General features: G+C 39.5%; 1 long non-coding RNA gene across 1 annotated transcript; it reads left to right on the top strand.

Annotated features, from left to right (window-relative positions):
• Positions 1-20,412: 20,412 nt before the first annotated feature.
• On the top strand, positions 20,413-23,723 carry LOC126066844 (uncharacterized). The gene is made up of 3 exons (XR_007515275.1): positions 20,413-20,723; positions 23,352-23,499; positions 23,617-23,723. It is a non-coding gene; the product is annotated as an uncharacterized LOC126066844 (long non-coding RNA).
• Positions 23,724-25,041: the final 1,318 nt, after the last annotated feature.

Here is a 25,041-nt window from a genome sequence, read left to right as displayed (position 1 = left end):
TTAACTGCTACGCCACCAGGGTTTCCTTATAAGACCCATGTAGGGTAAATACGAAGAAATTCGTATCTAGGTACATCATAGTAGGACTGCTGAAGGTAAAGACAAAAAACCCCACAAAAAACAAATAATTTAACACTACTTAAAGAATGGAAGAGATTATCTTTAAAGGACGGACAAAAAAACTGATGACTTCTCTACAGAAATAGTGAAAACCCTAAGACAATAAGATGATATATTTAAATTATAGAGAGAAAATATATGGCAACCCAGAACTCTATGCTGAGGAAAAACATCATGCACGAGCAAAGACCTTTTGTTTTCAGACAAACAAAACCTAGATAAGTTAACATCAGCATGCCCACATTAAAGAAAATTCCAAAGGTATTCTTCAAGCAGAAAGAAAATTAAGGTGAAAGGCTTAAGATGCAAGAAGGAATGAAAGTTAATGAAACGGGTAAAAATAGAGGATCACTGACTGCATGACATAATAAGAATAGACTTTATTGGGTTTAAAATATGTAAGAAATTAAAATGTATGATAACAACAGCCTTTTGACTTTTATGGCTTTATGGTCAGGAAACATGTTGTGTAATATTTTGATGTTTTGGATTCTGTTAATGCTTGCTTTGTGGCCTAATACGTGGTCTATTCTCAAGAATGCTCCATGAGCGTTAGAAAAGAAAGTTTACTTGACTACCGTTGGGTGAAGTGTTGTGTTTAAGTCTGTGAGATCAAGTTGGCTGATTGTGGTATTTAGATCTTCCGTGTCTTTACTGAGCTTCTTTATGGATATCCTGTCTGTCATCACAAGTGGTATGTTGAAGTCTTCTACTATTATTGTGGAGCTATTTCTTTTTTCAGTGCTGCTTGAGTTTGTTTTATGTATTTTGGAGCCCTGTCATTGGGTATATAAGTATTTATTATGATTTTGTCCTCCCGGTATATTGACCCTTTAATCATTATATAGCGTATTTCCTTTTCCTTTGTGGTGTATTTTACTTTAAAGCCTGTTTTATCAGAGATTAATATTGCCGCTCTTATTTTTTATTGTTGTCTGCTTGATATATATATATATATATAAAATTCTTCCGTTCTTTGAGATTTAGTTAATGTCTTTGAGTCTATGGTGTGTCTCTTGCAGTCTGCATACAGACGGATCATGTTTTTTAATCCATTCTGCTACTTTCTCTCTCCTTATTGGTGCAATTAAACCATTTACATTATCGTAATTATTCATAGTTATGAGTTTAGTGCTGTCATTTTCGTCTTTTTTGTGTATGTGTTGTTGACATTTTCCTTATTCCCCTTAATTTTCTCTGTTGAGTCGTTGTTCTTTGTGCATTTTCTTTCCATCCTCTTCATTTTTGTTGCCTTTGTATTTACTGCTAATTAATTTTTTTCCGTGCTGAATCGTTTTTCTTTTTAGTCTTTCATCTTTTTCCTTGTTGCTTTTGTATTTGCCGAAAATTTATGTTTTCCTTGTTTTTTTTTATTTTAATGTGTAGGATTGTTAGTTTCCTTTGGGTTACCTTAACATTTACCTCTGTTTTTCTAAATTTAAACCTATCTTTTATTTCTTTATATCGTCTTGATTTCCTCTCCATATGAAAGATCTATGACTACATTATTTAGTCCCTCTTTTTTCTCTTAATGTTGTCATCTTTTACAAATCAATGTCTCTGTTTCAATATTTTCAGTGTTTTAGCTTTGATTTATTTGTGACATCCCTACGTGCGTTGATATCTGGTAGTTCTGTCCCGTGTTCTAGTGTTGGGTTGTTAGCTGATGTTATTGATTTTCTAACTGGAGAACTCCCTTTATTATTTCTTGTCATATTGGTTAGGTTTTTAAAAATTCCCTAAACTTCTGCTTATCTGGAAATGTCCTAATTTCACTGTCATATTTGAGAGACAGTTTTGCTGGATATATAATTCTTGGCAGGCAATTTTTTTTTTTCCTTCAGGGCTTTGTATATGTCCTTCTTGCCTGCATGGTTTCTGCTGAGTAGTCCGAGCTTGGTCTTACTGACCCTTCTTTATAGGTGACTTTTTGTTTATCCCTAGCTACTCTTAAAATTCTCTCTTTATATTTGGTTTTGGCAAGCAAGATTATAATATGTCCTGGTGACTTTATCTTGGCATCTACCTTGCGTGGGGTTCAGTAAGCATCTTGGATAGATATCTTCTTATCTTTCACAAGATCAGCGAAGTTTTTAGCCAAGTCTTCAACAATTCTTACTGTGTTTTCTGTTATCCCTCCACCCCCCACCCCGATTCTGGTGTTCCAATCACCCTTGATAGAATCCCACATAATTCTTAGAGTTTCTTCAATTTAAAAAAATTACTTTATCTGATTTTTCCTCAAATAAGTTGGCGTCAAGTGCTTTATCTTCAGTTTCACTAATTCTGACTTCCAGTGCCTCGATTCTGCTTCTCTCATTTTCTATTGAGTTGTCTAATTCTGAAATTTTATTGTTACTCTTTTGGATTTGCTTGCTATCTTTCTATGGATTCTTGCAACCTGTTACATTTGTCATTATACTCTTGTATAACCTTCTTAAGTTCCTCTGTTGTTTTATCTCTGTGTTCCTTGGCTTGTTCTTCATTTTGCCTGATCTCCTCCTGGATCTTTTGAAGAGCTCGGTCTCTTAATCTTTTAAATTCTACCTCTGGTAATTCCTGGAATTTCTCTTCATTTGGAAGATTTCTTGATTTGTTGTTTTGGGAGCTTCCTGAATCCATCATGGTCTGCTTCTTTATGTCATTTGATATTTACACTTGTCTCTGAGCCATCAATAAGTTATTATATCCATTTATTTTATGTTTGCTTACTGAGTCGGAATCTACTTGATGGCACTGGGTTTTTTTGTTTGTTTGTTTGTTTGTTTTTTGGTGTACTGTGTCCTAGCTTCTTGTTTTATTTTGATATGCCCAAACAGGCTGCTTGGGTGAGCTAGTTTGATTATTGGCACCTTTGAAGCTCTTACATCCTGTCACCAGGTGATCAGAGCTGTTACTAGGTATGTGAGCCTAGGAGCCCTTTTACTTTTCTTGTATGGATTCAGCTCAGGTGTCCAGGTAGTCGGTCACCAAGTGTGTGGTGTAGGCTCTCACCTACAGTCCTGCATAGACAGGGTTGATTGGTGTAGGTACAGATGTTTGGCTACTGTGGGGGGAATGACTGCCCCTGAGTGTCTGGGAGGAAAGCATGTCCCTGTTCCCTAGAGCACATAGGTGGGTGGGTTTTGCAGCCAGACCATGGTCACCCAATGCTGTTGGTTGTAAGGACTGGGATTCACCACTTATTCTTGGACTCCTGAATTGGGTGGCTAGGTGGCATGGGTGGAGCCACCAACACTCAAGTCACTGATGTGGGTAGGTGAGGACCCTGCTTCATTGGCAGAACGTTGTCAAATATCACAAATCTGCCACTCCACTTCATAGCTGATAGAGTTGAAAATAAGCTTCAGGTATATACCCTGTCGTAGTGTGCTAATGAGGGCCTACGCTGTTGAAATGGGCCCACACAGGTCTATGCAAGGGTGAAAGGCATTCAGAGTCCTTGGACCCCTTATGTCTGTGCCTTCCCTGAGTTTCTGGCTTAGGGAAGCTGGCAGATTATTTTTTGTTGTTTGTTCCTGCTCCAGGGCATGTGATAGTTCCTACTTCTGGCCCAGGGGACCCAGAAATAGCCGAAGCTGGTCCAAGACTAAAAACAGAGAGGGAGGAAGCAGGTAAATGGGAGAGATGTTCTTCCCAAAGGGGATGATTTTTTATTTGTGTGGCATTTTAAATGCATGTACTTATCTTTTGCCAACTTAGCACTGCTTTTCACTGGTTCTGGAGGCTTGTGTAGACTTTCCACCACTCGGTCTCTTCTGATGTGAAAAACATGTCCCGAGCGTCACTGCTTGCCTCACCGCACATGCCATCTTCTTCGGTCTTCCTTATTCATCAGCTAGCTTTCCCACACATACGAGGCCACTGAAAACACTGTGGCTTGGATCAGTTGCATCTTAGTTTTCAAGGTGATGTCTTTGCTTTTCAATACTTTAGAGGTCTTTTGCAGCCGATTTGCCCAATGCAATGCATCTTTTGATTTCTTAACTGCTGTTTCCATGGGTGTTGATTGTGGATCCAAATAAAATGAAATCCTTGACAATCTCAATCTTTTCTCCATTTATCATGATGTTGCTCATTGGCCCAGTTGTGATGATTTTTGTTTTCTTTATGTTGAGGTGCAATCTATACTGAAGGCCGCTGTCTTTGATCTTCATCAGTCAGTGCTTCAAGTCCTCTTATCTTTTAGCAAGCAGGGTTGTGTCATCTGCAAAATGCAGGTTGTTAATGAGTCTTTCTCCAATCCTGATGTCGTGTTCTCCGTGTAGTCCAGCTTCTCAGATTATTTGCAGATTAAATAAGTATTGTGAAAGGATACAACCCTGACACACACCTTTCCTGACTTTAAACCACGCAGTATCACTTTTTTCTGTTTGAACATCTACCTCTTGATCAGGTTCCTCATCAGCACAATGAAGTGTTCTGGAATTCCCACTCTTCGCAATGTTATCCATAATTTGTTATGACCCAAGCAGTCAAATGCCTTTGCATAGTCAATAATACACAGGTAAACATCTTTCTGGTAATCTCTGCTTTCAGCCAGAATCGATATGACATCAGCTGTGATATCCCTCCTTCCATGTCCTCTTCTGAATCCTGCTTAAATTTCTGGCAGTTCCCTGTCAATGTACTGCTGCAGCTGCTTTTGCATGATTTTTAGCAGAATATTACTTGCATGTGATATTAATGATATTGTTTGATAATTTCCAGATTTGGTTGGATCACCTGTCTTAGGAATAGGCGTAAATATAGATCCTTTCCAGTTCGTAGGCCAGGTAGCTGTATTCCAAATTTCTTGGGATTAGACAAGTGAGCGATTCCAGTGCTGCATCCATTTGGTGAAACATCTCAGTTGGTATTCCATCAATTCTTGGAGGCTTTTTTTTCTCACCAATTCCTTCAGTGCAGCATGGACTTCTTCCTTCAGTACCATCGGTTGCTGATCATATGCTACTTCCTGAAATGGTTGAAGGTCGACCAATTCTTTTTGGTATAGTGACTGTGGGTATTACTTTCATCTTCTTTTGATGCTTCCTGCGTCATTTAATATTATACCTGTAGAATCCTTCAGTATTGCAACTCAGGAGTTGAATTTTTTCGTCAGTTCTCTCAGCTTGAGAAATGCTGAGTGTGTTCTTCCCTTTTGGTTATCCATCTCCAGATCTTTACACACGTCATTATAATACTTTTTCTTCTCAAGCCACCCTTTGAAATCTTCTGTTCAGCTCTATTACTTCATCATTTCTTCCGTTCACTTCAGCTACCTGACATTCAAGAGCAAGGTTCAGAGTCTCTTCTGACATCCGTTTTGGTCTTTTCTTTCTTTCCTGTCTTTTAAAGGACCTCTTGCTTTCTTCATGTGTGATGTCCTTGATGTCATTCCACAACTCGTCTGGTCTTCAGTCGTTAGTGTTGAACACGTAAAATGTATTCTTGAGGTGGTCTCTAAATACAGGTGAGATATACTCAAGGTCGTACTTTGGCCCTTTTTGACTTATTCTAATTTTCTTCAGTTTCAACTTGAACTCCCATGTGAGCAATTGACAGTCTGTTTCACAATCGATCCCTGGCCTTGTTCTGACTGATGATATGAGTTTTCCCATCTTCTCTTTCCACAGATGTAGTCAGTTTGATTCCCGTGTATTCCATCTGGTAAAGTCCACGTGTATAGCTGCCGTTTATGTTGGTGGAAAAAAATATTTGCAGTGGATGAGTCACTGGTCTTGCAAAATTCTTTCATGAGATTTCTGGCATCATTTCTATCAGCAATGCTGTATTTTCCAACTACTTTTCCTTCTTTGTTTCCAACTTTAACATTCTAATGATCGGTAATTATCAATGCACCTTGATTGCATGTTTGATCAATTTCAGGCTGCAGAAGTTGTTTAAAATCTTCAATTTCTTTATCTTTGGCATTAGTGGTTGGTGCATAAATTTGAAGAGTCATATAAACTGGTCTTCCTGTAAGTGTATGGATATTAGCTATCAGTGACAACATTGTACTTCAGGCTAGATCTTGAAATGTTCTCTTTGATGATTAATGTAACGTCATTCTTTTGACTCTGGTGGAATATCCATGTTTGTAAGACCGCTCACAGACTGTTTCACCAGAGAGTTTTCTGGTACTGCAATATCTACCACTAACCTCTGTGATCCCTGTGAATTGGCAAAATAAGAATAGCGCTATAGATTTCTTCCAAATACAGAAAACATAATTATGAAAATGTTCTTGCTATTGATTATATTCTTTACTAATCTGTTCCTATGGGATTTTTGGTACTTCACTTGAAAAATGAGTCCAAGGTACTGTGATGTGATTGATTATTTTGTGTGGCCTTTCTAGCCATGGTCTTATAACATCCACCCTGGTGCTTGGGCAGGACTGTGTGATAGGGTAATTGTGGCTCACCAAGGGGATTGTTTAGTTTTCCCTTCAAAGAGAACCAGTTCCAGAGCAAAGAGGAGGATTCAACTCCCATCAAGGAAGAACAGCCAGGAGCTGAGCGTATATTATGGACCTGAGATCCCTGCACTGAGAAGCTCCTAGAAGCAGGAGACTGAGATAGAGAGAGGAAGCTGTAACCCTGAAGACAGTAAGATGCCATGGCAGGAGAGACCAAGCAACAGGGACCCGGCTATAGGAGATGATGGCCCATGGAGAAGGAAAGCTGAGTGCCTTCGGAGAGAGGCCCAAGGCCAGGCAGAGTCACACCTATGAGCACAGGAGGGAAGAGGCTCTCCTGATAGAAGAACTGTATTCTGAGTGTCTTTGAGCCTGAGTTATAACTGTTACTTCCCTAATAAACTCCATAATCGTGAATATGGACTATGAGTTCTGTGTGGCCATTGTAATGAGTTATTGAACCCAGCAGAGAAGTAGGGAGTGCTGTGTGAGGGACAGTTGGTGTCTGAGTTAGTGAAGATGGTGGAGAGAGGATAGTTTTTTCACCAATGCCTTCAATGCAGCTTCAATTTCTTCCTTTTATACCACCAGTTCTTGATCTTATGCTACCTCTTGAAATGGTTGAAAATTATCCGGTTCTACTGCAGTAGCTATATTAATATCAGACAAATTATACTTCAGAAAAAGGAGTATTATTGGGAATAAGTAGGGACATAACATAATAAAGGTTCAATTCTCCAAAAAGATTCAACAATCCTAAATGTGTACGTGTTTAACAACAGGGCTGCAAAATACAAAAACTAATAAATCTGAAAGGGGAAATGGGCAAATATGCATTTATAACTGATATCAGTACTTTTCTATCAATAATTAATAGAGCCCTGGTAGTTGAAGTCCAAAGCATCTGTATGAACCACTCATGGATATCTATGTGTGTGTGTGTATGTGTGTATGTATGTATATAATATAAAGACAAGTAATACAGAAATAAACATAGATATATGTTGTAGTCCTTGGGAGGTACAAACGGTTAGTGCATTCAGCTGCTAACCAAAATGTTGGAGGTTTGAGTCCACCCAGAGGCACTTCGGAAGAAAGGCTTGGTGATCTACTTTTGAAAAATTAGCCATTGAACTGACACACTTGTGTGTCACTACTACTCTGACACACATGGGGCGAGGGGTCACCATGAGTCAGATCAGCTTGATAGCAATCGAATGATTTTTTTATTCATTCTGCCAATGTTTGTCTTTTAATTGGTATCTTAGGCTAGGTTTTCTAGAGAAGCAAAACCAGTGAGGTGTATATATATATATATATATATATATATGTATATGTATATATGTATTTATATATAAATAGATTTATATCAAGGAAATGGCTCACGAGGCTGTAGAGGCTGGTAAGTCTCAAGTCCATGGGTCAGGCTGGTGGCTTCTCCTGACTCATAGATGCAGGGACTGCAGAACTCAAGATCTGCAGGTCATACAACAGGTCTGTGGCTCACAGGCTGCAAAGGGTGACAAATCTCAAAATCGGCAGGTAAGCTGGCAGGCGGCGGCTCACAGACTGCGGAGGCTGATGAATCCCAAAATTGGAAGGTAAGCTGAGAGTTCAAGTCCCAAAAAACTTGAGATCAGATGAAGAGGAGCCAGCTGCAGGATTCAGAGTGAGCAAAAGCTCAAGAACCTTGCCAGAAAGTCCACCTATATTGGATGCAGTCCACACCCCCGAGGAAACTCCCTCACATCTGATTGGCTACTCACAGCAGATCCCATCATGGAGGTAATCACATTATGTCACATCTCATCATGGAAATGATTGCATCGTTATACGACTGCTAAACTACATCATAACTGCCAAAGCACTGAGAATCATGGTCCAACAAAGTTGACACACAACTTTAATGATCCCAATTGTGAATTTAATCTATTTATATTTAAAGCGATTAATGATAAGGAAGGACTTATATCTTCTACTTTTGTAGTAGGTCATATATGTATTTTGTTTCTCATTTTCTTCACTACTGTCCACTTTTGTGTTTGACTGATTTTTTTCAAGTGTACAATTTTGATCCTCTTCTTTTTTCCTTTCCTGATATTTTTTAGCTTCTTAGTGGTGACCATGAGGATTACAATTAATATTTTATATTTATAACAATCTTCTTTTAATTAATACAAATTTAGCTTCAACAGTATACAAAATTCTGCTTTTATTCAGCTCAGTTACCTCCCCTAGTTACGTTGCTGTTACAAAAATTGCATCTTTATACATTGTGTGTCCATTAAGAGAGATGTGTAAGTATTTTTATGCATTCGTGCTTTAAATCATATATGAAAAAAAGAGAGGCGTGATATAAAAATATTACTGACTTTGTTTTATCTAAGTAGTTACCTTTACGGAGTCTTTGTTTCTTTTTATGGCTTCCAGTTACTGTCTAGTGTCCTTCCATGCCAGCCAGAGTGATTCCCTGTAGCATTTCTCATAAGGCAGTTCTGCTACTAACACACTCCCTCAGGTTTTGTGTATCTGGGCATGTCTTAATTTTGCCTTCATTTTTGAAAGATAGTTTTGCTAGATATTGACATCTTGGTTCATAGTTTTGTTTCTGTATTTTTTTTTCCAGTATCTTAAATACATCATCCCACTATTTTCTCATCTCAATGGTGTCTGATGAAAACTCAACAGTTAAACTTGTTGACACTCTCTTGTACATTAGGGGTCACTTATCTCTTGCTGCTTTCAAGTTTCTGTCTTCATCTTTTGACATTTTGATTGTGTCTGTCTGTGGATATCTATGTATTTATTGTCCTTTGAGTTTATTGGGCTTCTTGGATATCTAGATGACATTTGGGAAACTTCCAGTCGTTACGTTTTCAAATATTCTTTCTGTCCTTTCATCTTTCTTTCCTTTCTGGGACTCCCTTAATGAGTATATTGGTATGCTTGATGTTGTCCCGCAGGTCCCTTAGTCTCTGTTCATTTTCTTCATTCTTTTTCCTTTATGCTCCTCAGTTAGAACAATTTCAGTTGTGCTTTTTCAAGTTTACATTTTCCTGCTTTCTTGCTCAAATCTGCTGTTGAGCTCCTCTAATGAAAATTTTATTTCAGCTATTCTATTTTTCAGCTCTATAATTTCTATTTGGTTCTTTTGTATAATATTTCTTTATTAATATTTTCTACTTGTTCATACATTCTTCTCTTGGTTTCCTTTTTGTGTGTGTGTGTCTATAGTTTCTTTAGCTCTTTGAGGAAATTTAAGACAATTGGTTTAAAATCTTTGTCTAGTAATCCCAATATTTGTGTTTCCTTAGGGATGCTTTCTGTTCATTTCTCTTCTTTCTTTCTTCTTAACAAATGAACCATCCTTTTCTTTTTCTTTTTATGACTTAAAATAGTGTGTTGCAAACTGGATATCTTAAATATTATAATGTAACTCTGGAAATCAGATTCCCTCCAGTCATTAGAGTTTGCTTTTTTTTTTTTAATTGTTGAGGGCCAGTCATCCATTTGCTTAGTGATGTTTCCAAACTATTTCTGCAAAGATTGTATGTCTTCTCATGTGTGGATACTGAAGTTCTGTTCTGTTATCTCAGCAGTCAGTTCATGACCTGACAGTGATTTCTCTAAATGCTTGTAGCCAAAAAGAAAAAGTAACATTATCCCAGTCTTTGCAGATTGGCTCTGAACTGGGGTGTTCTTTCAATGTTAAGCAAGAGCGCCTAAAACTCTGCCTTAGCCTTCACTTCCGGCCTCCATGGAGCCCAAAGATCAGCCAGAGGTGCAAGCCTAAAGCTTTGTCAGGATCTTTATGAGCATGTCTTCATCCTTAGGCAAGAATATTGCACTCCAGATTCCTCAGTGTATGTGGTAGCCCTTCAAAGCCCTTAAACCACCAACCATTGTCCTCTCAGCCCCCTTTTTTCCAAGCTTTTGGATGTCTCTGCTGTTTTCCCTGTCCTTCATCTTTTGACCCTGGAGGTAGGACCAATTCTTATACTTTCGTACTGCTCAGTTTCCATCACATCATACATTTTTTCTTATGTGCTGTTGAGTCAATTCTGACTCATAGTGACTACAGGATGGAGTAGAACTTCTCCAAAGGGTTTCTAAGGCTGTAATCTTTATGGAAGGAAACTGTCATATCTTTCTCCTGTGGAGTAGTTGGTGGATCAAATCAAAAGGTTTAACAGCTGAGTGCTTAACCACTGCACTGCTGGGGCTCCTTTTGACATCATGCATCATAATAGATTTTTAACACACCCCTCAGAAACATAGAGGTCCATAAATTGTCAAGGATACAGAAGATTTAACATGTATAAAAACACCAAATTGATATATGTGTATGTGTGTGCATTATCTAACCACTAAAGAATATACATTCATCTCATGCACATACATAGTGTTTATAAAAATTGACTGTATACTGTGTTATAAAGCAAGTCTCAACAAATTTCAAGAGTCTGCAATAATATAGAGGATACTGTGTAAGTACACCATAATTAAAAAAAAAACCATCTTAGAAAAAGAAAATACAAAATCTCCATGTGCTTGGATATTTTAAAATACTATGCGTTAAAAAAGACATCATAATGAAAATTAGAATATATTTTGACGTGAACAATTATGAACATAGTGCATATAAAAATTGGTGCAGTACAGACAATATAATATAGGAAACTTATAGCCTTAAAAATATAATTGGAAAGAACAAATTTTGAAAAATAAGTGAGTTAAACATCCATTCAAAATGTTGGGAAAAAACCAGAAACAAACATTCATAGGAATTTTTGTTTCTATTAATGATTGGATACATGCAACAGACGATCAACGAAGACTAAAGTTGATTCTTAGAAAATGCTGGTAAAATTTTCAAACTTTAGGCAAGATTGATCAAGTGAAAAAGAATGAAGGTATAAATAACAAATATCAGGAATTAGAAAGAAAATGACTACAGATCTTGCAGAACATAAAGGTAATGTGAGAATGTTATGAACCATATTATATTAGCTAATAAATTTGCAAATTTGGGTAAAGTAGGCAAACGTATCATACCATGTAAGTTAATAACAACGATTCAAGAAGAAACAGGAAGCAAAAGTAATTCCACAACTGTTAATAGAATTGAATTGGAGCTCAAACTATTCTCAAAAAGAAAACTTCATGTCAGATGGGTTTTCCTGCAAATTCTGCCAAATATTCAAGAAATACTTCACAAATTCTTCAATATAAAATGAAATATATACCCAAACTCATTTTATAAAGCTTGTAGAATGAATATTGATACCAAAACCTGACAAGAGCAGCACAAGATGGGAAAATTACAGGCCAATGTCACTGATGAACATAGATGCAAAATATAAAAATAAATAGGCAAAACAAATCCAGCAATACTATAAAGAAGAATATATTATGACCAAGTTGGGTCTATCCCAAGAATTCAAGGTTAGTTTAACATTCAAAAATGAATCAGTATAATTTGCCATATGTACAGGAAAAATAAATGTGGTTATATTAATAGGTGTAATAAAATAAGTATTTGATAACCTCCAGCGTCCACTCATGTTTTTTAAAAGAACATCTAGCATGCCATGAGACCAGAAGAACCAGAAGGTTCCCGGCTACTGTCGCTGAACATTTTGATCAAAGAGTCCATAGCAAAGCACTGATCAAAAGGGGGAAAATGCAGAACAGAATTTCAAATTCTCATGAACCCTAGACTTTTTGGAGCCATTGAGGGTGAATGAACTCCTGAAACTATTGCCATGAGATAATCTTTAAACATTACACCAAAAGCATTCCCTTGAACCATCTTAAAACTGAAGTATAAAAAAGAAAACACCATACTGTTGCTGTTGAGTTGATTCCGACTCAGAGACCCTGTAGGACAGAATAGCACTGCCCCATAGAGTTTCCAAGGTGCAGGTGGTGGATTCAAACTGCTCTTCTTTTGCTTGGCTACCGTATCACTTAACCACTGTGCCACGAGGGCTCCAGAACATTAGCTACTTAACTAATAAAAATGGTCTACCTTGAGCATATGCTCTTTTAAGAACTGTCTATATGGCATCAGATTGACAACAGCTACTGAAAAGATTAGATAGGAACCTTAAGGAGCAGTGGGTTTATGCTAATGACAGAGGAACTACTCAGAAAAGGAGGGTAAGAATGGTTGCACAACTTGAATGTAACCGATGTCATTAAATTGTGCAGGTAGAAACTGTTGAGTTGGTGTATGTTTTGCTGCATATATTCTCAACCACAAAAAATACATTTACAGGTAATAATTAACAAAAAATGTCAAGGAGAGCTAAGTATTTTGAAAATAAGACAGAGTTGCATGTGAGGGAATGAGTGGGGTGAGCTGTTTTAGATTAATAGTTAGTAAAGACTTATGGGATCAGGATATTTGAGGAGCTAACTGACCTATATCAAAGGAGAGAATAGCTGTATGAAGTTCTGGAGGGAGGATATTGCCAATAAAGGAAAGAGTTGTTCCTGAGGCCCTTAAATAACTAAGTGTTCTGGCATGTTTTGAGGAAGCTCAGGAAATAAGTCATGGCTAGTGTGGAGTGAACCGAGGGAAGACTGTTAGGAAATGAGGTTAGTATGGTGGGCAAGCCCCGCATCATGAAAGACCATGGGAAGGATTTGGGAATTTTTCCTAATTGCCATGAGAAGTCACTGAGGTGATGCTGTTATATAGACTGTAAGAGGGAAGATCAGTGGCACGGAGTCCAGTTTTAACCAAGAGATGATGGTGGCTGTAAGGTGGAGGTAGTGAGAAGTGGATAGAGTCAGGATTTATTTTAAGGTACCGCCAAGAGTCCAGAATATGTGTCAATGGATTGGATGCAAGATTTGAATAAGGGAGAGAAATCAAGGATGATTTCTAGGTTTTTGTCCTGAACAACCCAGAGGATAGTGAGAACATTTGCTGAGATAAGGAAGACTGGGAGGTAGATAAGACACTTGAACAAAGAATTTTATTTGAACCACATTAAGTTTGAGATGCCTAGTAGACATTCAAGGGGAGATGTGAAGACAGCCATTGGTGAAGGAACAACAGGGCAGAGTATGTAAATGAGGGTATCCTAGGGCTCAGGTGGAATTGACTGCCATGAATTGGCTCAGATAACCTAGACAGTGAGAAGTGATGAGTGATGTTACTTAAACAGGGCATGGAAATCAATGAAAAAGGTGTGGGAGTGGCAGGGAGGCTAAGGTAGAGAAGTTTCTCTCTTCCTAAACCTGATTGGCTGGATTTGAAGACATCATAAGTTCCTGTATGAGAAATATCCAGCAAATTACCAGTTGATTTAATAAATTGATAACAAAGTCTACCTTTCAGCCAAAGATTGAAAAACAAACAAACCAATTGCCATCCAGTGAATTCTGTCTCTTAGCAACCCTATAGGATGGAGTAGAGCTACCCCATAGGGTTTCTAAGGAGCAGCTGTTGGATTCAAACAGCAGACCTTTTGGTTAGCAGCTGAGCTCTTAACCACTGCACCACCAGGGCTCAGACCAAGAATAACACCGTGAGGAACTTACTCCTTAGTTCAATCAAGTATGTAGAAATTCAGATTCGTAATTTTGGAGATTCCCCCTCTTTTTTTTCAAAATGGGGGGCATTGAGATGGAGGATTTTCCCATGCCCACCATCCTAAGGGATTTAATTAACCCATAGTTGAGACATTGTAAACATCTCAAGAAATTATTACCTTTGAGAAACTTGAGGGTGAGTAGGCATATCACCTGGCTCCTCTTAAACTCCTTTTAAAAACCTGACTTGAAGACTCACCTGCCTTTTTGAATAAGTGCCAGCTTGAATAGGCAGGGTTCAGGGAATTGCCAACCAAAGGTATGGTTTCTCCAGAGGCCTCCAAGGGGTGTAAAAGAAGAGCGGAGCCGGACCCCGTGCTTGGGACACACCCTTGGTAGGAAATATTTGAGTGTGTGTGTGGTGAGGGGAGCACTCGGTGTGGGAGAGTGGGGTGGGTGGGTAATAGGGAAATGCCTGTTTTGTTTTTTTTTTTCTGGTTTTAAGAAACAGTTTTTTACTTTTTTTGTTTTTTTTTAATTACAACGAACAGTTCAGTGGAGACATGTTCCTTATCTGCAGGGGCTAGTGGAATTGCTGATAGCTGAGAATGTAGCCTGCTCCCCAAGTGCGAGTTGGCATTTTGGAGAGAAAACTTGATGTTTGGAGCACTGACTGGCACTGCCTTTTCTAAATAATTAAGGGTGGTGGGGTGGTGGTAAGAGAAAGAGGATGGTCTATGAACACTGACCCTGGAAAATTAACTCCCAAGTGTGTGGGTTGTGGATAGCAGGAAAAGAACATCACCCGCAAATGACAGCAGTGCCTTTATTTATTTATTTATGCTTCTTTTTAGTTCTGAGTTGTTTTTAAGCCACAAATTAATGGGGCCACCATGAGTTTTCAGAGAATGAGTTTTACAAAAATCTAAGTGTTTTAAATATTGCAAGGATTTACTTATATATGCTGTATATGAGAAAAGTCCTTCCAGTTACAGGGAGGAGAAAGAAAGTATATTCAGGAATTAAATTTTCACAGTTCTCTGAATTCTTATATTTCTCTTGTTGTCCATTTTTCTTTTTTTGTCCTTCATCCACCCCTTCCACCTTTATCCACTGTCTTCATCATCTAGTGCTGCCGTAACAGAAATACCATGAGTGGATGGCTTTAACCAAGAGAAATTTAATACCTCACATTAAAGTAGGCTAATAGTCCAAATTCAAGGCATCAGCTCTAAGGGAAAGCTTTCTCTCTCTTTCGGCTCTGGAAGAAGGTCCTTGTCCTTAGCCTTCCCATGGTCAAGGAGCTTCTCAGGTGCAGGGACCCTGCATCCAGAGGACATGCTCTGCTCCTGGTGCTGCTTTCTTGATAGTCTGAGGCCCCCAACTCTCCGCTTGCTTCCCTTTCCTTTTACCTCTTGCGAGATAAAAGGTGGTGCAGGCCACACCTCAGGGAAAGGTGACCTGAGTGAGGGTGGTGTTACAATCCCACCCTAATCCTCTTACAGTAAAATTACAATCACAAAATGAAGGACAACTACCCAATAGTGGGAATCATGGCCTAACCAAGTTGAAACACACGTTTTTTAGGGTCATAATTTAATCCAAACCAAACCAAACTTGTCACCATCAAGTTGATTCCAACCCGTAGAGACCCTAGTTGATATTAACTCGTAGAGACCCTATAGCATAGAGTGGAACTACCTCATAGAGTTTCCAAGGGCTAGTTGGTGGATTCGAACTGCTGACCTTTTGGTTAGCAGCTGAGCTCTTAACCACTATGGCACCAGGCCTCCTCCTGATACACAGTCCACCCTAATTCACCACTGTGTTAGAAAAAGGTTTTGCTATTCTGAAATAAGAACTTTTTACTATACTTTTGTGTTCATGGTTGCTTTTGGTATGTCTTTAAGCACTGAACAGTTAACTTATACCCATTAAAAACCCATTGCCACTGAGTCTATTCCAACTCATAGCGGCCCAATAGGGCAGAGCAGAACTGTGCCATAGACTTTCCAAGGAGCACCTGGTGGATTTGAACTGATGACCTTTTGGTTAGCAGCTGTAGCTCTTAAACAGTACACCACCAGTGTGGGAGGGGTTTAATTGATAACATGATGTCTGGGCTCCAAGGGAGATGGAATGGATGTGCAGGAGAAGGGCATGCAGAGTCTGCCTGTATAGTCCCCAGAACTCTGTTCAAGATCATAACATACCTCAGTAATCACTTGAATCTAAACATACAACTTTAACAGTTGATGTAAATGACTTTACACATGAATTTTGGAACGCAACTATTTCTCAGTGGAAGTTTCTTCAACTAAGCTGTTTGTGTTCCCTTAACAATTATGAAAGCTAACGTTTATTGTGTTCATTCTGTGTGTAAGGCCTTTTTCTAAGTGCCTTGTGTGTTTTATTTAACCTGCGTAACAACCTTTTGAATAAGACCCATTTTAGAAATGGGAAACTGAGGCAGTGAGAGGTAAAGTAACGTGCCCAGATCAACCAGCTGATAAATTGAGTTAGGATTTAAACCCAGGCAGTTTGTTTCAGAATTTGCTTATGTAATCACTGTACATGACAGCAGTGAGCCCTAGTGGCTCTGTGGTTAAAGAACTTGGCTGCTAACTGAAAGGTCAGTGGTTCGAACCCCCCAGCCTGTCTGTAGGAGACAGATGTGGCAGTCTGCTTCAGTGAAGACTTACAGCCTTGGAAACCCTATGGGGCAGTTTTACTCTGTCCTTTGGGGTCACTATGAGTTAGAATCGACTTGATGACAGTGGGTTTTGGCACATAATACTAACGTGCAGTGTATTCTGTATGCCGTGTATATGTTCAGAAACTAATTTTCCGAACATTTATGCCATGTATAGATTACCAATCCAGTTGCCGTCGAGGAGATTTTCACTCCTGACGACCCCGTGAGTTTTCAGAGTAGGACTGCCCTCCATGCAGTTTTCAATAGCTGTGACCATTTGGAGGTTTATTGCCAGGCCTTTCTTCCAAGGCAACTGAGTGGATTTAAACTGCCAACCTTTCAGTAAGTAGCTGAGCACTTAACTCTTTGTGCCACCTAATACATATATATACTAGGAGGTTTTCCTCCTTATTTGTACTTTAATGTTTTGTAGACTCTTATGAATACTTGTTCCTGGCAGTGAACTAGATGCTAAAGAACAGAATAGGCACATGTAACCCTCTCTCACCTTCTCCCTCCCCTTTCACAGAGATGAAATGAAAAGGAATTAATGAGGACAGATTATTGGATTAGGGCCCATACTCAGGGCTCTAACAGCACGGGGAGTTTCTCCTGTCACTTCAGTTCTTGTTCAGGAATTGGCACCTGCTTTTTGTGAATCACAAAGACCAGTGCTTTATATCAAGCCATTTAGATTTGGGATATGGAGCAGTGACTTAAAAAAATTAAATTTTATTTTCAGAGATTTTTTCTATTAATTGTTTACATTTATTTTAATTGTATATTCTGAAACCGCTACAAAAAGGCATGAAATAATTGTTTAAATTTTAATTCATATGGGTCAAAATGTATGTTAAACTACCTATTGTCGCCTTCACAGTCGTTGTTATGTTTGAGCCGATTGTTGTGGCCATTTGTTACCAAGTATGACTTTCTTCTCCAGGGACTGATCTCTCCTGACAACATGTCCAAAATATGTGAGATGAAGCCTCGCCATTCTTGCTTCTAAGGAATATTCTGACTGTACTTCTTTCAAGACAGATTTGTTCATTCTTTTGGCAGTCCGTGGTATATTCAGTATTCTTTGCAAACACCGTAATTCAGTGCCTTCAATTTTTCTTTGGTCTTCCTTATTCATTGCCCACCTTTCGTGTGCGTATGAGGCGACTGAAAACACCATGGCTTGAGTCAGGCACACATTAGTTTTCAAGGTGACATCTGTGCGTTTGAACACTTTAAAGAGGTCTCTGGCAGCAGATTTGTCCAATGCAATGTGTCGTTTGATTTCTTGACTGCTGCTTCCGTGGGTGTTTATTGTGGATCCAAGTAAAATGAAGCCCTTAATGATGTCAACATTTTCTCCGTTGTCATGATGTTGCTTATTGGTCCAGTTGTTAGGCTGTCAGTCTGCAGTCTTTGATCTTCAGCAGTAAATGCTTTAAGGCCTCTTCACTTTCAGCAAGCAAGATTGTATCATCTGCATATCTCAGGTTATTAATCAGTCTTCCTCCAATCCTGACGCCTTATTCTTCTTCAGACAGTCCAGCTTCTCGGATTATTTGCTCAGCATACAGGTTGAATAGGTATGGTGAAAGGATATAACGGTGATGCACACCTTTCTTGACTTTAAACCATGCAGTATTCCTTGTTCTGTTTAGGTGACTGCCTCTTTTTCTATGTACAGGTTTCTCATGAGAACAATTAAGTGTCCTGGAAATCTCATTCTTCCCCATGTTATCCATAATTTGTTATGAGCTGGAGTAGGTCTCAGAAATAATGTGCCATTTCTTCCAGTTGGTTGTGCACAGCTGCCTACTTCCCTAGTTGGTAGCAGCTAAGGCCTGTCTCAGAAACACTCCCCTCCTCACTAAGCATGATTCTTCACACTGCTCCATCTTCTTTCCCGTGTGTGTCTCCTTCCCTCCTCAGTGGCTGGGGAAAATGATAGTAGTCCACTGATGAGATTTATTCTTTTATTATACTTTATTTTATCATTTGTTTTTATAACATAGTTCCGTTAAAATCAAGGGTAATAAAAATGTTTGTGTGATGGAAGTGGATAATCCCATCCATTGTGTCCATCTAAAGTTTCATGAGAAAACTGTGCCCACAACAGAGGGCTCCCACTCCTCTGGCTCACTGTATTTTCTCCTTGTTTATTTGCTCTTCCCTCTTTCCTGATGCATGCATGGGACCCCTGAGCTTCAAGACTCCACAATTCTGCTTTTCATACCAGTGTTACTGTAATCTTGGGTTCATGGGCTGCCTTGCCACAGATTTACTCATTCTGTCTCTGTTAATTATTTCATTACTTAAAAATCTCTCATGAATTTTTCCAGAAGTACATTCTATTCCTCAAAAACTTGGAAGCAATGGGAAAGTATGCAATAAATAACAAGAAAACATACGTAATGCATAGAATAAATTATTAACGTTCCGATATGTCTGTTATCTTACTTACATTTGCATGTATATGTATTAGAGTCTCTGGTTGATGCAAATGGTTAATATCTTGAGCTGCTGACAGAAAGTTGGAGTTCAGGTCCACCCAGAATTGCTATGAAAGAGAGGTCTGGCAGTCTACTTCCGAAAACTCAGACACTGAAACCCCTATGGAGTACAGTTCTACTCTGGCACACTGGTGTCATCATGAATCAGAACTGACTCAGTGGCAACTGGTTTTATGTGGGTATTAGCACACACATTTACGGATATTAACACGGATATTATATCCTGATATTTTCATTCATCATTAGTCTTTTCTCACGATAATTTTTTTTTTTTTTTTTTAATGAGGGCATTAAATTACTTTATAATATTCTGTGTGCATGTAGTATATGTTTTTTAACGATCTGACTGTAGTTGCAATAATAAATGTGCATGTTTCTAGTAATCTTCAACCTATACTTACATCTTTTTAGCATACATCTCTGCCATTAAATCTCTTTGTTTAATTATTGTTTAACACTCTTTACGCCTAAGAGATGGTCTCAGAAGCAGCCCTGATCAGTTTTTCTCCCTCTTACTCATGAAGCCCCTTAATGTATTCCAAGGTATCAACTATGAAGCATTTTACGTCCTTATCGTTTGTTTATTTTTCATTCAGTCAGTATATTCCATGGGCCAGAAATAGTCTATGTTATGCAGATACAGTGGTGAAAGGTACACGCTGTCCCTGTCCTCATGAAGGGGACAACCCAGTGCAGGTGGGAGGAGCACTGGGGAAATGCAGCTGAGAGCAAGGACAGACAACCCTCCAGGAACCACACTGGACTTCAGAGAGGCTTGTTGGCTGCTGTTCACCTGGCAGGCTTCTAGACACCAGAGTACCCTTGGGCTTGGTGCCTGCTCCTCTCTCTACTCACACCCTCCCTCTAGGATGCCTCAGTGAGTTCACTGCTGTCTATTTGTAGCTAAGGACCTGAGGTTTATACCTCCGTCCATTCAAACTCCTCCTGGGTCCAGACTCATATATTCAAATGTCAGCGTAACTCTCTGTATTGACCTCTTTATGCATTATAATGATACATTCCTCATATGGCCATCACGAAAAGCAAACATGAAAGGAAAAGCACAGGAGTGCCTGGCACCAGTGTAGGTACTCAATGACCATTAGCTGTTGGTATTATCCTTGACATCCCCATGTGGGGTGAAGTTTTATTACCTGACATTTCCGTGTGAATATCTAACAGCTACACCATGTTATCTAGGCTATGAAACAATTCTTGGTTCCAACCACCATTCTGTCCTTATCGATGAATTTCTCAAGGCTTCGGTGATGGGAGTGTGTGTTTTTCCACACAATGGACGTGATTAGGAATGGTTGGCTATGTCCTACACAATAAATTGCTCCAGCATTCCTATGGGTGACCATTGAGACAAGTTTCAGCCAACGAATGTAGCAAAGAATTGGAACCACTCTCAGCTGTTCATGCGAGTACTCTCAATCCAGAATATCTGGTAAATCGACTGTTAGGGATTGAATTGTGTCCCTCCAAAATGTATGTGGAAATCCTAACCCCTGTACCTGTAAATCTGACCTTGTTAGGAAAGGGGGGGCCTGCTTTTATTATGTGAATGAGGTCATACCAATGTAGGGTGGGTCCTAAGCCTAACTCTTCTTAGTTATAAAAGGAGCAGAATACACACAGACACAAACAGGTGAAAAGGAAGACAGACAAAGAAGACAGATGCTTCTAGAAGGCCAGGAACACAAATGATTGCTGACATCTACTAGAAGCTGAGGTAGACAAGGAAGGACCTCCCACTACAGCCATGCCCTGAATTCGAACGACTACCTGCTAAACTGTGAGAAAATAAATTTCTGTTCTTTAAAGCCATCCAGTTGTGTTATTTTTTGTTATGGAGGGACTAGGTAACTAACACACATACCCGTTCTTATAAGTTCAGCCCAGTGCAGAATAATTTTCTTCCCTCCTTGGTCTAACCCACCTGCTCTTTCCCTATCAGTGTCCTTTGCTTTCACCTAAGAGCTATGACAGAGTCAGCTCGATGGTGATGCATTGAAATTTCAATTTATTTTTTATTTATGATTACTATTAATTCCAGTATTTTCTACAGTTTTCAATGGAGACAGTCCTATAATCTATGAATAGCAGTTATACTTTTTCTCTTTTTGTACTAGCTTACACTTCCAGTGTTCAATGTTTAATAAAAGTAGTGATAGAAGCACCCTTATTTTATTGTTTATTAATTTTAAAGAGAATGTCCCACACGTCACCATGAACTATCATGCTAGTTGTAGTTTTCCACGTTTGGGAACTCCTTTTCTGTTCCATATTTGCTCCTAGTCCTTATCTCTCCGTGTGATTGGATTTTATCAACCTGCTTTGCCCCCATCTCTTGAGGTGAGCATATGTCTTCTCTTCTTTCACCTATGCATGTGGTGAATGAAATTACTAAATCTTTAACGTTCACTCAAATTTATATGCCTACAATAAACCGCCTTGATCATGGCATGTTACGTGGTTTATACTTTGCTGGATTTCCTTTGCTGGCATCTTACGTAGGGTTTTGCATCTCAGTTACTGAGTGTGCTTGTCCTCTAACTCTTCCTCTACCATCCTTCTCTAATTTGTTATCATTTTTAAACTAGCCTTAAGGATCAAGTTAGGGGAGTATCTCATGGTTTTCTAATCTCTGTTGACTATGTACAAGATTAAAATTACTGTTTCTTGCATGTTTGCTGGAACCTGACTGGAAACGATCTAGGTCTGCCATTTTCTTTGTAGGGAGATCTTGAAGTACTGACCCATTTTATTTAGTGGTTAAAGGCATCTTCTGGTGCTAATTTACTTAGAAAAAATTCTGATGCATGTTCTAGGTTGCTCGAATCTCATCTTCAAATATTGATTATCAGGGCTTGTAGCCTCATGCAAGGCAATTCATCAATCCCAGATTTCCCCAAAGTCAGGCTCTGCAACTCTTCCTGGTACCAAATTCCCTCATTTAAGACTTATTTGCAAAGAGACAACAGTATGCTATCTACGCAGTTGTTTATCCGCAGCCTTCTTGAGTCCATAATGTGAGGATACAGTCTTCTAATACTTTTTTTGTAATTGTTCTTTTTCTTATTCTTTTTTTCCTTTTTTCACTGCCAATACCCACCTCCCCAGTCTAGTAGTTTTAAAGTTGTGAGTTTCAGGTTCAAGTCTGTAATCCAGCTGAGCTTCTGTGTGTGCTGCACGTGTGCATCAAAAGAACACGCTTCTAGAAGCAGAAAGCAGGCAGTGCGACTGTTGGGTGGTTGGTGGGGTAGGGGGAGGGGAGCTGCTGCTCAGAGACGGCACCCGAGGGAGGCATGAGTTGCTGGGCTGCCCACCGCAAGCCCGCAGGCTCCAAGGAGGAGGAAACTGCGTGCGCCATGAGCCTTTTGAGACAGGCCCAAGCCCGCCTAGCCGGGTGCTAACCTCACATCTGCCAGGCTTGCAGGTTCCACCAGGACTAGGGGAAGCCTAAGGCCAAGGAGGGCAAGGTCTAGGGTCTGGACCTGAAAACTGGTTCTGCCACTTGTGATCACAGCGCTTATGCTGGAAAGGAGGGCAGGAAGCATATCGCAATGTGTGTCCGGACGATGACCCAGAAGGGGGGAGTTGTGGTCACCTACGGACTCTGGGTCTGCATATGGAGGCCCCCAGGGTGCAATTCCAGGAGCAGAAGGCAAAGCACAGAGGCCAAAGTGCACCTCGCCGATGCTTCCCAGGGGCATTTCCCCAAATATGGGGAGCAGTCCCTTCTCTGGGCTAGGGACTTTGTTTCCTCCATTGTCATCACTGACTGTGAGCAGACTCTAGTCTATGCAGACTAATGAGGAGTTATCAAAATGAGCTCCAAACTCCAGATTTGAGTTAAGGATCATAAATTAACACAGAGAAATACGACTTTAGCAATAAGTGACTGTTTGAAGTCCAGGTTGCCTTAAAACACGGAATTTCAGTCTTTCAGCTCCTCTGCTAATGTAGTGACTAAGAACAGGATCTCAGTGGAGCTCAAAGATGTGGGGCACTGGGAATACTCTGGGTCTGTCTGCTCACGGCTGATTGCCTGATTCCCAGTTTTATTATACAGCTTAAATACAGACCAGAAGAGGAGTTTGGGGCTTGACACCTGACATCTTAACACCAGTTCCTGTTTCTTGAGGAAGGAAGAGGTAAAATAAATCAGCGTTTACTGTGTCCTTCTCCATCCCCGGAAGTCTTCATGAAGACCCTCTCAGGTAAGGATTGACAGGGAGTGGCTTGGCTTACTATTCGACTTTGTCCTTCAGTCACTTTGTTTATGTCCTGCATGTAAACTATTATGCATTGACAGAAGCATTCTAATTCTTATGTAGAATGACTAGACCTGCTGCAGAATGACTATATTGTGCCTCCCTTGGGCGCCCCTGTCTGCGCAGCACCCCCCACCCCCAACTGCCCAACCGCCTCTCTCCTGGCATTCTGCTTCTAGAAGCATGTTCTTTTGATGCAGAGATGCAACACACACAGAATCCCAGCTGGATTACAGACTTGAACCTGAAGACCTTATGCAGAATGACTATTTATGAACCACTAAGCTTAGTACTAAAGCAGGTACTTACCCCTCAGAGAAGGCCCTGGGGGAGGTTGATACATGCATTCCCCAGTGCTCCTGCTGCTCTAGAAGTGCCTGAGATGCCTCTCTGGGAAAGGCCTTCAGAGTAGGCTCATGGCCCACGTGGGAATTCAGGCCTATTTTTCTGTTAGAACATCTCATTTCGCTCTGAAAATGTTATTATCCAGTTTATTCACCAGACATGAGTACAGACATCTCATATTTTCAAAATTAATCCCATTCTCTAATACTAATTTGCCACCAAGAGTATATTCCAAAGTGTTTCCAATAGGCTAGAAAGTCTTTCCAAAGAGGGGAGTCCTGTGCCATGTTGTGCAGTGACAGCAGGGTTGGCATAATATGTTTACCCAGATACCTACCACTTTTTAAAAATTTTTATTGTGCTTTATTTGAAACTTTACAGAGCAAATTACTTTCTTGTTCAGCCATTTATACACAATTGTTTTGTGACATTGGTGGCAATCCTCATGATGTGTCAGTATTCTCTTCTATGCTCCAGTTCCCCGTTTCCATCCGCCATGATTCCTGTTCCATCCTGCCCTCTTTTCTGTGCTTTTGGGCAGGTTTTGCACATTTGGTCTCATACACACGATTGAACTAAGAAACACTTTCTTCACGTGTGTTATTGTTTGTTTTATAGACCTGTCTAATCTTTGGCTGAACGGCGAACTTCAGAAGGTACTTTCCACTTTGTTGCTTTCCATAATTCCTGAAATTCCAAGTCTACCACCTGAAGAACTTCCTTTAGTGTTTCATTTAGAACAAGTCTGGTGGCGATGAATTCTCTTAAGCGTCCTTCACCTGAGAATGTCAATATTTTTCCTTTACTCATGAAGGAAATAACAGCCTATAGAACACTGGGTTAATGTTTCTTTTCTTTCAGTGTTGAAAAAATGTTGTTTTCACAGCCTTTTGGCCTCCATGGCTTCTGATGATGAATACAGAGTCATTCCAAATGTTTTTCCTGTGTGAAATGAGTTGTTTTCTCTCTAGCTTCTTTGAAGATATTTTCTTGGTCCTTGTTATTCCACAATTGACAGTGAGGCATTTGGGCGTAAAATTATGTGAGTTTAACTTGTTGGAGTTTGCATAGCTTCTTGAATCTGTAAGTTTATGTCTTTCAACAAATTGGGAAAGTGTTGAGCCAGTATTTCTTCAGATACTT

The sequence above is a fragment of the Elephas maximus genome, chromosome 24 (assembly GCF_024166365.1).
Source record: "Elephas maximus indicus isolate mEleMax1 chromosome 24, mEleMax1 primary haplotype, whole genome shotgun sequence".
In the NCBI taxonomy this organism is placed as follows: domain Eukaryota; kingdom Metazoa; phylum Chordata; class Mammalia; order Proboscidea; family Elephantidae; genus Elephas; species Elephas maximus.
Note: the sequence above shows the minus strand (reverse complement) of the source record. Positions and strands in the feature narration are given on the sequence as shown.